We start from the raw sequence: 15419 nt of genomic DNA on the forward strand, positions 1-15419 counted from the left end.
AAGGATCAGAGAACATTTTCTTCTGTAGTTCATCACATCTACAAACACTGTGGAAATGTATGAGCTTCTCCATAGTAACTTTATACATGTCCTTTGATTTGCATCAGTCATTTTGATTTTGAAGGTTCTGTCAAACATTACAAAAGTTAGATTCTTCTCTCTCAGTGAAGAGAATCTCAAAAAAACTCCTACAGTTTTCCTACAGCTTCACAGAATTCAAAGCAGCAGAGCAATTTCCTTACAACCAGCAGCTACCAAGAATTTTTGCTACTGTCATTATTCATATAATCAAAAGTATTTATTTAAACAAGTTTTTAAGATATTTTTGGATCTGAATTAACTGGAATGTCTTATTAGGATATGAAATAGATAAAAATCTTGGGTGAAAATTCAAGCTTCCTAAACTGCAAGTGTCATTTCTCTGCCTCCCTTTTTCAAAGACTCTTTTTTATCTTGTCATCTTTCAACCTTAGAACTAGACAAATCAGATTGTACAAGACTTCCATGAAAGCAGCATGGAAACTTCTTTCCACTGCAGGAGTCATAAAATTAGGTAAATAATATTTGATATTGCTGGACAGAGCTGGCACTGAGTGTTTGCTGAACACTGGGAACATTTATTTGAACTTTTATTTGAACTACTCCACTTTAAAATTTCAAGTAGCCCTGTGTTTGCTACATAGTTCAAAAGGCATTTTCAAACAAAAACAACCCAGAAAGAAAGCACAAATATATAGGCTAAATAAGAGATTAGAATACAGATGATTACATATCTGTTTACTCATCACTGCAGGTGCACATAAGGGTGTATAAAGCAAATACACATTCCAGTCCTTTGACAAACCAGTGATCTTAAAGTGTGTTTATGAAAACAAGAAAGCAACACTTGGTATACAAGAACAAATTCTTCACAAAAAGCAATAATACAGAAAACAGTCAATTCTGCACTGAAATGTTTATGTAAACAGCTGTGCTAAAAAGCGAAGAACCAATGAAGTGATAGCATACAAGACCTACAACTAAATTAGTTTAGAAATATTAAAATTACCTAGAATTATTTATTTTAGCATTATTTTCCCTGTTTTCTATCAGTATATGTCCTATGTAGCATGGTTTATTTTCTCAAGATTAGTAAATCATATTTCCTAAGAAGTGTTGATAAAAATATTTCTAAATAGTGCACATTTGGCTAGAATTTAATGCTCTTTTGGCATATTTTTTTTTATACTGATTTAAAATGTTTGACAAATCTATATTTTAAGATTTAAAGACAAGAAAAAACAAATAAAGGAAAATCACTATGGCCCAAAACCTGAACAAAATTCAGCATCTTACCTTAGAAGATGCTGTCTCCAAATCTCTACTCCTCTTCATACACCCTACTTCTCCAACTTAGATGCTAAAGTGTCAAGTGCTTCATCAAATCCCTGTGCCCTTGCTCAAATGCTCTGAACAGACCACAGTGGTAGTGTTGCTGCCCCATGCAATGCTATCTCAAGCATCCTCAGAGTCCTTTGTTGGGAGGGTTACTATCCCCCATGCACTTGAGGTCTGGCAAACTTGCTACCACAGAACAAACATTTCCTACAGAATTGCCCTTCCATTTTTACTGCTAGTTTTGGTACTCAGAAAACTCCATAGTGATTTCTTTAATACTTTTTATCTTTCCTTCTTTCATCTTTAGTTAATCTTTGTGTTTCACAGAGTACACATTACATCTTTAGGCTTTCCTTCAAAGCAAACACCTTATCAGCTCTCTTTTCCCTAATAATATCTCCAATAGTTTGGAGATGGCAAAATTCTCCTTTCCCTCCTCAGATGATGTCACTGACATGTTTCTGACATGTCTGGGGGCTTGAGCTCAATGATCTTCAAGGTCCTACTGACCTAAGCCATCCTGTGACTCTAAATAAATGCAGCTGCTCTCATCTTGAATTTAACTTATGTCGTTTAGGTTCCAGATCTGTCACAGGACTTGTGTCCTTGAAACCTTATCTAGTTTCTCCTATTTAATATATTTCTGTTGTTTCATTTCAGCTAATCTTCCCCTAAACCCTCAGCTCCACAACCACTCTCCATCTCCCTGGGAAATACAGCTGTGGTTCTTGGGGCACCTGCTCTGCACATGATTCACAGCTGCTGGATTGAATTTTCATAGCAGCTCTAAAAGAGCTGTGTTCATTACCTGGCATAGAAAGCATTAACAAAAAGCAAAACTGTCTAATTCCATCTAGTTAGTAAGCCAGAAAGAAAGTGGGAAAAAAGGAAAAAAAACAAAAACAAAAAACAAAAACAAAAAACCAAACTTCACCAAAATGTAATCAATATAAGCAATTTTCTGAAATAAGATTGTTTTAACACCAGTTGCACTGAAGTAACTGAAGTTACAAATTTTAATGAAATTTTAATTATCTTGTTTATAGCTACTCTGTAATGCAGGGCTGAGATTTATTTTTTTCCAATGCATAGGTTATATAAGGGAAAATGTTGTTCCTATAATCCAAAAAGTCCTGCTATTAATATTGCTTACAAAGTAGCAAATGTTAGTAGTGTAGAACAGAATGCTAACATAATGTTAACAAATATTCCCAATAATTTTTCAGACAACACTGCTTACAAAACAGTCTTGAAAGAAAAGAGCATATACTTTAGAAGAACTGTTGTTTGATTGGTTGTCAGTGGCTTATGGCTGGTTTGACCCAGTTCCATGACTAGTAGGTCGGAGGGATCTGCAGATCCGCGCCTCCAGCACAAGGAAACAGGGGACCCTGAGTAATTAAAAACTTCAATGATCTGAGGAGAAACAAACTAATTTACTAAATAAGATAGCGGAATGCAAGATAACACACTATAATACAGTATAATCAGAATTGAAGTTAATAAATCAAATATAATGAGAGAAAGAGTGGCTGAGAACTGAAGGTCTCACCATAACGCAGAGGTGAGATGCTCAGTCAGGTTGAGCAGCAGGGAGGAGAGAGTCTTGACAATCAAAAAGAGAGATGTCAGGTGACCTACCAAGGCCTTCTGTCTCTTCCCCCTGAGCAGAAATGAAAACAGAACAGTGAACAGTCTTCTGGGGAATGTAGTTCTTCTCTTCTGGGACAGGAACCTGGAACTGGCGCATTAAACCTTACCTCCCAGTGCAGTACATGATGTTATGATGTGGAATACTGATAACCAAAAATCATAAAACCATGACATTGGTATTTTACATCTCTGTTAATATTTGTGGCATTTTAGACATGAGGAAGTTTCTTAGGATCAATCAACACAGAAAAACTATGTTCAAGATAAGACAATTTCACTCTGTGCCAAAAAGCCTGTTATTTAAGGTAGCCTTGATAGAAATTGCTAACTTTTTTTTGTATTATAATTGTTTTTCTTGCTGTTTGTTATTTGCTTTTTTAAAATTGTTATTTCATCTGTATACGTGGTGAAATCATTTCATCAGTATTGCAAGGAGATCTCTTAACAGGAAAAAAAAAAGATAAAAAGGCACTGCAAGAAGAGTGTCTAAAAAAAACTCAGGAAAATGGCAATATTAGTCTTACCATCTTACAGTCACCATACACCTGTGACCAAAAAAAAAAAAAAAAAAAAAAAAAGTCACTTTGCCAAATGTTTTCTTAATTTTAATTCTCATAACAGAATTAAAGAGAAGAGAGAAGAGAGAACAGGACATCTAGTCTTTACTGAATAGTGTACAAGGCTCCAGTGCTGAAAAAGTTAAAAATCCTTCCTCAGCCTGTCTTAACTTGTAACCTCTAAATTCTTCCCAGTCAAAACATTTTAGTCCAATTTATATGTCTTCACCATAATGATTGCATATGTTAGAAACGTGGTACTAGGCTGTGCTATGAAAATAACAGAGAGCTATGTGATGAGGAAGCAGAACCAGAGCTGGATGTACAGAAAGCAACGCTGAAATTGGAATATTGACTTAAGACTCTAATGTACAGCAAGGAGAACTTCATTGCTGAACAGATTTGCTATTAATTCTGTTGCCTGCATGGGTCATGGCTGCTAAATTAACTGTCTTTAGTGATATATTAAGTTCTCGAGTTTTGTGACAGATTTCGTTCCTCATCTGTTCTGAAGCTGACAGCAGCCATTTCCACTGCTTCTGCAAATCACACTGCAGCTAAAGCGCAGTAAGTGTATGACGGTGATTGCAAGTGGTGTTATGGCTGACATGCTGCGCTCTCACTTAGTTAAAAATAAATAAATAAATAAATAAATAAATAAATAAATAAATAAATAAAATAAATCAGCATCCTCAAATGAGTTACCACACTGAAAAGAATGCTGATAATGACAGTTTGAATTCCTTTAGCTCTTTTTTTAATGGAACTGATTCAAGGAATCATTCTTTATTTTTAACATTTCTCCTTTTTTCTACTAGAATTTGGTATGGCACTTCACTGGTAAAGCAAAGGAAACTACTTTCTTATTCTTTGAATCAACTTTCTTAATCTTTCTCCCTCTCTCCCTTCTGTCTCCCAGCATGCTCACATGCTCCTTCCCACCATACTGCCGGTTTCCTTAACCACCTCTACCCATTTATATGGAAAAAGAGTCTTTTCAATGCTCTTAGTGAAATGTCCAGTTTTGAAACAGCAATCACATTTCTTGTTGCTATGTAGCTTTATAGACAGCTAGAATGCTTAGCTCTGTTGAAACCAAGAGGGTAATTGTATATATTGCCCATGTACTTTGCAGCTCCAGAAATAAAGAACCAGGCTTTTTCCATGCTTCAGTAGTGGTAATGAAAGAACAAATTGTTTTTTAAACAAAAATCAATTAAGAAGCATAATTTCTTAAAGCTTACTACTATATTAGATTGCTGCAATAATTCAACTCCCAGAGGTATGAAGATAGTCTTCATTTGACTCAGATCACAGTATAGATTTTCTTTTATATAATCATGGAGCTGGTTTGGAGACATGAATTTTGAAAACAGAAAGATGTATGATTATACTGATCCAACAGTCTATGTTACAAGTAGCACTAATGTATACTTTTTAAAGGCACAAGAACATGAACTGAAATACATTTGTTCAGTTAAGTAATGATATACTGAAAACACAATGTAAAGACCTTTGTTTATTGTAGCATTTTATGTCAGTTCAGATGTGAACAACTTACACTAAATTTGTTTGGCCAATTCCTTGCTTTTCTTTTTATATATAATGTCAATAGTACTAATTATAATGTAAATCTAGACGGTTATGTTTTTGCAGACCAAGGAAAAACTACTAATATAAGCAGGAGCAGGCTTGGGAAGGAACTAGAGACAATTTAGGATTCTTTTTTTTCTCCTTAATGATTAAATTTAGAAGGAATAGTATGAGCAGAATTCATCAGTTGGTCAGCATTGGCCAATTTTCAAATATATTTTCACAGAATCACAGACTCACAGAATCATAGGGGTTAAAAGTGACCTCCAGAGGTCATCGAGTCCAACCCCCCTGCCAAAGCAGGCTCCCTACACCAGGTCACACAGCTTGGTGTCCAGTCGGGTCTTGAATATTTCCAGAGAAGGAAATTTCACAACTCCCCTGAGCAGCCTGTTCCAGTGCTCCATCACCCTCACCATGAAGAAGTTCGTGCACACATTCATGTGGAACATCCTATGCTCCAGTTTCTGCCTGTTTCCCCTTGTGCTGTCTCCACACACTACTGAAAAGAGTCTGGCCTCGCCTCTTTGCCCCCCACACCTCAGTTATTTATAAACCCGGATCAGATCCCCTCTCAGTCTTCTTTTCACAAGGCTAAATAGACTCAGTTCACTTAGCCTTTCTTCACAGGGGAGATGTTCCAGGCCCTTCAACATTTTTGTGGCCCTCCACTGGATTCTTTACAGGAGATCCCTCTCTTTTTTGTACTGAGGAGCCCAGAACAGGACACAGTACTTCAGATGAGGCCTGACCAGGGCAGAGTAGAGTGGGAGGATCACCTCCCTCGACCTGCTGACCATGCACTTTTTAAGATACTCCAGAATGCCACTGACCTTTTTGGCCATGAGAGCACACTGTAAAATAAATGAACAAAACAAAACCAAAACACACCACCAATAAATAAAAAGTGTTTTGTTGTTGTTGTTGTTGTTGTTGTTGTTGTTTTCATAACAGAATAGTCCAAATTTTACATAAATTTTCAAAAGTAACTCTCCTTAGAATTATCTATAGAGGAAAAATTCAGTTATTACCAAATATGCATTGGCATAACAAGGTGATTTTCCAACCATGGAAAAGGGCTGGAGAGTTGATAGGAAGGATTTTTGTTATTGTTGTTCAATATGTTTTTACTTCTAACCTGTCCACAGATCTCCATAAATAGTCCACAGGGAACCTACAATATGCTGGGAGTGGTGATGTTTTCCTTAAGCAAACTGTGGGACTGAGATATTTGCTCTTTGGTATCTAAAGGGATTTGTATTCAGCTTCAACCGTTAGTTCAGAAAATACCATATGAAAAATAAGTGGATATTTCTTACTGCAGACAGTGAAAATACACCAGAAAATTGAATTATGATAAATAATGTCAGTACGAATACAACTCTCAAAATATATATATATATTTTGGCACTGAAGACAGTGTGTAAATGTTGTAAAGGTATCAGCAAACATGATTATAGAATCCATCAAGTTTTAATGAGGCTTCATAACAATAAATCATTCAGTAAAAATATAAAACTAATCTTCCTGCAAAGAAAATCACTTCATTTTAACCCTGGAAGGTCAGAAAACAACACTCATTTTAATGCAATTGTTTGAATTAAGAAACATATATACTCTGAATTTACTTCAGCTTCTTCAGCTTCAAATTTAGATTGAAAAGTGAAAAAGAAATAGGAGACTGTTTATCTTAATGCTAATAGGCATCAGGAATCTTTAAATGTCACAGAATTGACCACAGTCTGCCTCTAATTTTACTTCTTTCAAAAATAAATACTCAATCGATTAAATGGAATAAGTATACCAAAGATCAAGAGTTTCAAAAACAGTTTCTGGCATATGGGTATTTAAATCCATGACCAGACACAGAAATGAAAGTCAGCTGATTATAAATGCAATAATGGTTGGCTTTTACTGAGGTTAGTGCTACATTTAGCACACTTGGGAAAAAATAAAAATAGAAAAGGCTCTTGCAGGTTCTGATGCTCCCACACACATGTGTAGATGCAGTTATTAATTTGTAATATACTCTAGAACATGGATTATGTTATTTTAATAATTTGGAAAGAAAACTGAAGTAATGAGAACTGAGGAAATGCTTTAATAGAATAACAAATGTCTGAACCATAGGCCTCCGAACAAAATTTAAGGTTTGTTTTCATTTTGGTCTTGATATTAAAAAGAAATTGTCAAGAATGTGGAAAGTATATTATAATTGCATCTTGACACCTCTAGAAATTTGGTAAAATCAAGGGGTTGTCTTATTCTCTGATTCACTCTAGCCTTCCACATTAAAGTGAAAAATAAAATAAATTGCCTCCTCTGATATTATTTGCAGTACAAAACTAAGAGACTCCATTCTTAGCAGTAGAATCATAAGGTACTCTGTGCTTGTCATAAAAAATGTCAAGACATTAAACATCTGATATGAAGAAAAATAAGCTGGAATTAAATGAATCTAGATATTTTCATTATTATTAATATAAATATATTTAAAATCTATTCTGGGAGAACCAGATTCACTGTGTCCCATTCAGTTCCAGAATGGTGTATATTATCAAAAATAGTTTTCACTATTGTATATATAATTATGAAAGAAAAAAAAAAAAGGAAAAAAAAAAAAAAAGACCACCAAGATAACACTGAACCAGAATCTACTGTCTTTACAAAACCTTTGGAAGGGCATACAGCTGTCAAAATATACATACATACATTGTATAGCCTACACATGTAAAATTTTATTTTTCTGGCTTAGAAAAATTCTAGCAGTGCACAGATTATCTGCTAATTCTGCACTGTACAGTTAGTATATGGCTGTCTTGTTAAGATAAAAATGTAGATGCTGTTTCAGAAAGTACTGCCATTATCCCAGACAATGAGATATGCAAGAACAGTGCAATCTTGATTTCCGTCGGCAAGTATTAAACTCTAATACCAGTTTAGGTGCTGAAGGATTTATCATCCATTGTTCAGAATGCTCTAAAATCATATCAAAGGTAGAAAAAATAGTAGAGTACTTGTTTGGTATCCCTGCCAGCTAAATCTGGAATTTCTATGTCGTCTTGAAATAGCAGAGGAAATTCTGCTGTCATTTAAATAGGTTATCAACCTGAAAACAGTTTTAACAATGTTTATTATTAAAGGTTCAAAATTATATGTTAAAGATAATAACCACTGCTGGAATTTATAGTATGCTCACTTACTGTATTATTCATTATCACTTTGGGTCTTAGACAAGCTTTTGGAGTGAATAGCAATGCTGCTGAAAATCAGGGAAAACATTGTTGGCTTTAACCAGAAAGTATCTAAAAGAAAAATCATCAGATCTTCATCAGACCCAGGATGAAATTCTTAGTAAAATCAGAGAAAGGAATACCATCAGATCAACAGCATCAGAAAAAAATAAATGGGAGTACTGATTTGGAAAGTAATATATATATTTAATATATATATTCAGTTCCTTGGTTTATGTAAAATTTTCGCTTGAGACCTGAATGTGGGTCTTTTCTTTTCCAGCTTGAGTCTCCAAAGCAGTGCATTACTCAGATGCCCTGCTGACAAAATGGTGTTTTTCTCACTATTAACTTGAAGTGGAAATGATTAATGAAATACCAGAATTTCTCATCAAACCAGTTCCTGTTTTCAGACTACTCACAGCAGACTGTGCAGTGTGTGTCTCATAAACTGGGACAATGAACTTTGGTTCTGAGCGTGTGGTTTCCACAATATTATGCTGACCAAGAATATACGAAAATAATACTCCTTTAATATTGTTATTTAGATAAAATAGACCAACTGGCACTGAATAGATTGAATTCAAAAATGAAAGTCAAGATATATGCTGTCCAATTATGGAAAAATATGAATCATTAATCACCATTGAAATGTCAGCATTAGACAATTTTGCTTTGTTTTTGTCATTAAAATAGCCAGAGCTTAGCTTTTTCACTTTATTCTAGCAGTTCAGAAATACCATGAGATTCCATGGGAGAGAAATGAATTTGCAGGAAGGTTGAGTAAGGACAAAATACAGTGACCTCCAAGCAATTACAGCTAAACATGGAGGAAAATGAGTGACACATCAAAGCACCAGCTTCAAACACACTCCCAGGTGGCTTATTTCAGAATATGTGTCACAGGAATTGCAGAATAACATTTCTGAACTTTACTGTTCAGGTAAAATTTTAAGAATCCTTATCAGGGGGGAAAAAGTCTTCTAAAATAAATAAATAAATTGTCTGTGTTGAAGGACATCTAAAATTCAAAGTAAATTTTAAATGTGTTTGATAAAGTGGTGAATAATAGCAGAAATAGTCTCGCATGAGCTTTATCAAGGGAACTTGAGAAGGGAAAGAATGACTGTGATATTAAAAATGCATATCTGTATTTGACTAACTTACATAGCTGTGACTTCAAAGAAATATGTTTCAGATAGCAGAATATTGCTTTTTCTTGACAGTTCTTGAAGACAGGGGTATCATGTGGTAGTGGTAAAATTTATAGTTGGAATAAGGAGTTTGGTGTGAGATGAAATTCCAGAGATAAGGTAACATGATGCAAGACACAGTGGAGTTCAGATGATTGTTGTGATGTATGGAATAATCTATGTAGAAATGATCTATGAAGGTCACAGTTGCAGCTGAGAAGAAACCTGTGCTATTATTACAATTGGTAGATATGGGCTGAACTTGAGCTAAATTTGCAATTTTCTTCTAAACTCAGATAAGCTGAAGAAGATAAAATGTTGAAGAGAACCTTGGGAGTGTAACTCATTTTTTAAAACTGCATTTACAGGAGTCCCTGAATGCTTGAAATGCAAGTAACTTTCTAGCTTACTGATGTCAGTTTCCAATTCACAAATCCTTGTTCTCTTAAGAAATGGCTCGGACTTAATTGTGGTGGACGGAACCACCACACCTATGCTCCTGTTCTTTCTGTAAGTGTAATCTCCCACTTTGCAGTTTTAGGTCTGATTTTCAGAGCAGTCTGGAAGCACTTGTCGCTTGATAATCTGGGATATCAGCTTCACAAAAGTCTTGAGATATTTTTCAAAAATTTGTGTTCAGTTTTTCCTTGTATGGCCAGAATAGTTTTTTCTTAGAATACTGTGGAGAAGTAGGGACTAGTTAGAAAGCCATTTGACTTCAGAAGTGGATGCTGTTTATCAACTTTTTTGAATGTTCAGAATGGAAATTATAGACTGAAAACAAAAAATGTTGGCAGATATGAACCCTGTACTTTCTGAAGTGTGTATGTACTTTGTCAATCCAAACAAAATGGAATTTCTGCTTGAAGTTCATGCTCCCCATTGAAACAAAAATATATTCTTAAAAAATGTTTATAATCACTTGCCAAAATTAGAATTTGTATATTAAGGTTAATCTCATCCTCTCAACTTTCCTCAAACTTTAGCATTTTCATACAATAAATTATGCTATTTAACTTTACCACAGGAAATTCATAATTATTCCTGGTAAGAAAGTATGAAACTTTTATATGAAAAATATTATAGCATCACAGATTTTAGCATTATTTATTAAGTAATTTCAATTGTCCTCATTATTATTTTTTTAAAATACATAATCTACATACCTAGTTTGTAGTTAAACACTCACATTAGTCATTTTTATTTTTTAAAAAAATAAGAGTTATTTTAAGGGGTTTCTCTTTTCTCTAATGCTCTACTAAGTAACAAGGTTTTGTTACACTCATGGAAAATGTTGAGCTCAATTTAGTAGCTGCCTTTAACTTAAACATTTGCCATTATTAGCGCTCATTTAATTAAAATCTCAATAACTGAGCCAACAAACATCAAAAAGAAGACAAATTCATTTTAACACTTCAGACATACCAAAACAGACTAGGCCTGTCTCACAGACCTGTGGGCCACTCTTTTACCGTCATGCCAATCTAAATCAGTATTAACTTTGCCTAATGACTGGAAAGTACTTTCCAGAGCAACAACTGAGAAAAACAGTAAGGAAGTAGTTACGAAGGTATAATTTGGTTTGATTTCCTGTTTCACATAGGATAGACACTATTCCAAGTACAGATAAAAGTCCACTTATAGGTATAAACAAGATTAACGTCAAAGCAATTTAGGATATGTTCATTTAAGTAAATAAGTGTAAGGCAAATTAAAAATCATTTTATGTTTTGTAGGAAAATCTTAATGGGCTTAAGAACTCTGTGACTGATTAACTAATTATTCCATCCATTAATCGTCAGCAAAAAGGGAGGCTTTCATGTTGTAAGTAGATGATCACAAAACAAATACACCTGAAACAGGACATGGGAATAATATGAAGCTGGGGAAATAATATTATGCTTTTGCAATTGACAGAATTCAGTCTGCACTGAAATGCTGCAAGCCTGTGGTGTTTGTTCATTTGTTTTTGTTGATGTTTTGTTTTTCTTTTTGTTTTCAGGATGCTATTTCTATCGTTACTTCTCAAGGAACAGCATCCTTTGGTGTGTTCTGGGGTATCTACATGTACAAAGGTGCATCATCATCCTTGAGATCAGAGATGTAATCTGCACCCCTCTCTGCCAGCATGTGAAGACCTCTTCTTTCAATCCATGTGCTTAAGTCTTTCTCTTGCAAAATTCCAAAATTTTTTGCAAAAAAAAGTCCTCTGGAACACAAAAAGTACACAACAACTTGTGGTAGCAAATTGATTTCAATTCAAGTCAATTCACTTTTGAGTTTTTGAAAAGACTTATCCATGATACTCTTGATTCACTGCTTAAGTTCATTGATTTTTTAGGTCGAACACTTAGCAGATAATATCTTTGGAGAAAAAGACTACAAGAACAGTACTTTCTCAGAATTTGAACTTGAAATGCATGGCAGAACATGTGATTGATATGAAACAGGTGAGCTTTCAGAAGACTAGTGCAAAATACATAATCATATTTTAAGATGGTTTTTTGTTTGTTTGTTTGTTTGTTTTTAGTTGGTATGGTAGACCTGCCACAATTTGTCAGCAACTTATTGTTTAAACACTATCATTAATAACAAAAGGCATATGACTCTACATACAATTCTGGACTCCCTCCCATCATGATTAAAGTATAAAACAACAAACAGAATTTCACATGTTATTCTTTTCCCTTGAAGATCAAACACTACAACATCTCTTGGATAAAAGGAAGCTAAATAAAATACAGAAATGTAATAAAAAGTGCACTAAACCAGGGTATACAAAATATTTTTTATTTCCTGAATGATATTTACAGTTTGTTTCAAATACAAATTGAAACTTATCAAAATACTCAGAACACTTCACTGACTTTCCCAAATGCTGTTATGTTTTGAAAACAGAATTTTTTAAGTCACAGACACTGTTATCAGCACAACATATGAATATTCTAACACTCAAGTTCATGGGTGTAAAATAATAGATGGCTACAGTATGTAAGACATAATAGTAAAAATGCAGTATTCTTGGTAAAAGAATACTGTGACATTCAGGAGGAGGAATCCATTCAAAGAAAAATAGAAGAAACTGATTTATCTTATCTATCTGCTATTTAATCATGCTTCATTCATTCTTAGGTAAAATGCAATTAATTTCGATCTCATATCCAATTAAAGGCAGGCAGAAATAGCTTTTCAAATAAAAACAACAAAACAAACAAACAAGAAAAACCCAACACCTAGAAAAAGCATTTTACGAGGAGATGCAATGGTGGTGAAGAGGAGGGTCAAATAACAAGACAAGGGGCAATTTCCTCATAGGAAATCCTATGAGTCAGTCAACACATAGGTTCCCATCAGGCAGACCAGAAATTTCTCACTACTGTATGAGTGGGAGAATAAATCAAACTTGTTGCTCTGGCTCTACAATAATTATTTTTGTGTTTCTATTGTCAGAAGCCCTGGGGTGGATTCAGGGTGGTAGCTTTCTCAGTGCAAGGGAGCACCAAATAGGCAGTTCAAGAACCCTAGTTACACCAATTCCATGCTCATTCCAAGCCAAATAGCATTAATAACATAAAAATTTTGTGTAGGTATCACAACAAAAGTCTGCTGAAATCTGAAGCACAGTTTGAGCAAAAAGAAAGGTGAGACAGACAGAAGTTATAATTTCACTATACACTGGGATTGTTATTTTTATTTTCCATTTTTAATAAAAGGTGTAAATGTCACCTGGAGCACATATATCTTAGAATAACAATTTCAGACCTGGATGTTAAATAATCATCTCAGTAAATATGAGGCGTGCTCCAAAGGTAATGCCTCTCTCTCTCTCTCTCTCTCTTTTTTTTTTTTTTTTTTTTAATGCTGGCCCACAACATCAGAGGCAGATGTTGGTGGTGTGGCAGTAGATGTTGATATTGATATTCTCACCATTATTCTATCACATTTTGTTGCTGTGTGACAGATGACAGCAAAGGGGCATTCTGACAAAAAGATTTCTGACATGAAAGTGAGTATGATGCACTGGGTTGTAATTTGAATCCTTCCATGTGGAAAAATTTGCATTCATTGCCATTCAACAAATTTGCTGAACAATTATGGAGATCAAACAATGGATGCGAGCACAGTGAGCCAGTGGGTGGTGTATTTCTGCAGTGGCCACTGTGACATGAAAGACAAGACGTTATAGATGGCCATGTTCAGCTGTCATACCATGCAATGAAGAATATCTTAATCAGCTCTTCCACATAAATCAGGGATTACAACCAGAGAACTGTATTCATATATACATATACATATACATATACATATACATATACATACATACACATACATACATACATACATACATATATATATATATTTGATTAAAAAAAAAAAGGAATTGACATAAACATTATAAACTTAAAAGAAAGAAAATGGCTTAAGATGAGAAGACAACAGCCATATAGAATGGGAAAAAAAAATAAAAAATATCATTGTACAAAATAACTGTGAAATCCCAAGGAATGTTTTCAGACTGATTGCATTTAGCATCTCTTTAATGATCTTAGTACCAGTAGGAATATGCTTGTGAATTCAGATGAGTAGAAAAATTATAAGATGCAATCAATGCAAACAAGAAGCTTTATTTAACACTGTAATATTTGGATTACCTTGAGGACAGAATAACAGAAAGTAAAATTTGCCAGTACAACATGTTGAAGTTGGACAGCAGTGGGACTCAACCGAAATAGTCATGAGCCAAAGGCCAGAATGGGTTCTGAGGAGAAGCAAGGCTTTGATTACAGCTTCGTAGAAATGATCGGTGTGATTCAGCCTATTGCTATGTCAGGCTCTTAGACTCATGATTTTTCATTTCAAATGAATACTGTGGTTTGATGACAAAGAATCCCTTCACAGGGTTTATATTACCCACCTTCTAATTAAACAAAATGTTGCCCTAATGCTGATTAATCACACACAACAGGAAATTCTAATAGACTTTTTCTGTCTATTCATTTCTTTCCATTTTTTTTTCAATTTCTCCTCTTGCTTATATGATTTCAAAAGCAAACTATCATGATCTTCTCATATTAAAGCTTTTTCAGCTTTACCATTTTCATCATCTTTTCTAGTTCCTCAATATTTGGGTTATCTTTCAACCTTGATATTGCTATCAGATGATAATACCTAAATCACATTTTATTAACTCCTGTTTACATTCACTTCTGTGTTGCTCTGCCAAACTTTTATTTCTGTACTTGATGGAAAGTCTAGGTATTACAGGTCTGCGAAGAAAGAAAACAGATAATGTAAAACTTTTAATATTATACAGAGTTATGTTTTTTACAAGATTTAGATGAATGAAAAGAAAAACTGAGAAATTATTTGTGTTCTTTTTTTTTCATCAGTTGAGTGTGACTATGCTGAATAAGGTATCTGATAGTTCTTTATCTAATGATAGTGTAAAACAAATCAATGTAAGAGTAATTAACCAAATTAATTAAATACACAAATTGAGTTAGATTTATTATTAACATGGAATAAAATCACATATATGCATTTTTGAAGCCCAGGTGTGCTGTGCCATGGGGCTGCTGGATCCGGTTGTAATTGGCTGTGTCCAGTACTGGGTAGACTTGGTTTTTCCTCACATGGGGAGTCCTGCTGTCCCCCTGCAACCACCTGAGCACCTGCTCCCCATGCACTTGGAATTGCATTTTTAAAAGCAAAATTTCACTTGATAATAGAGTGAATTTTGTTTAGACCATTAAGGAAGACATAGCTGGTCTAATGTTCTTAATGGTCTTAATGGTCCAAATAAAATTCACTCT

At 34.3% G+C, this 15419-nt stretch overlaps 1 long non-coding RNA gene across 1 annotated transcript in view; it reads left to right on the forward strand.

Annotated features, from left to right (window-relative positions):
- LOC107309915 (uncharacterized) overlaps positions 1-12267 on the forward strand; it is an 88809-nt gene extending 76542 nt beyond the window's left edge. Inside the window, exon 4 of the long non-coding RNA XR_004306424.2 lies at positions 11609-12267. This is a non-coding gene — a long non-coding RNA (uncharacterized LOC107309915). The remainder of the gene's footprint in view (positions 1-11608) is intronic.
- Positions 12268-15419: the final 3152 nt, after the last annotated feature.

Source organism: Coturnix japonica, chromosome 2, assembly GCF_054131305.1.
Source record: "Coturnix japonica strain WE chromosome 2, WE-NBRP24, whole genome shotgun sequence".
Lineage (NCBI taxonomy): Eukaryota > Metazoa > Chordata > Aves > Galliformes > Phasianidae > Coturnix > Coturnix japonica.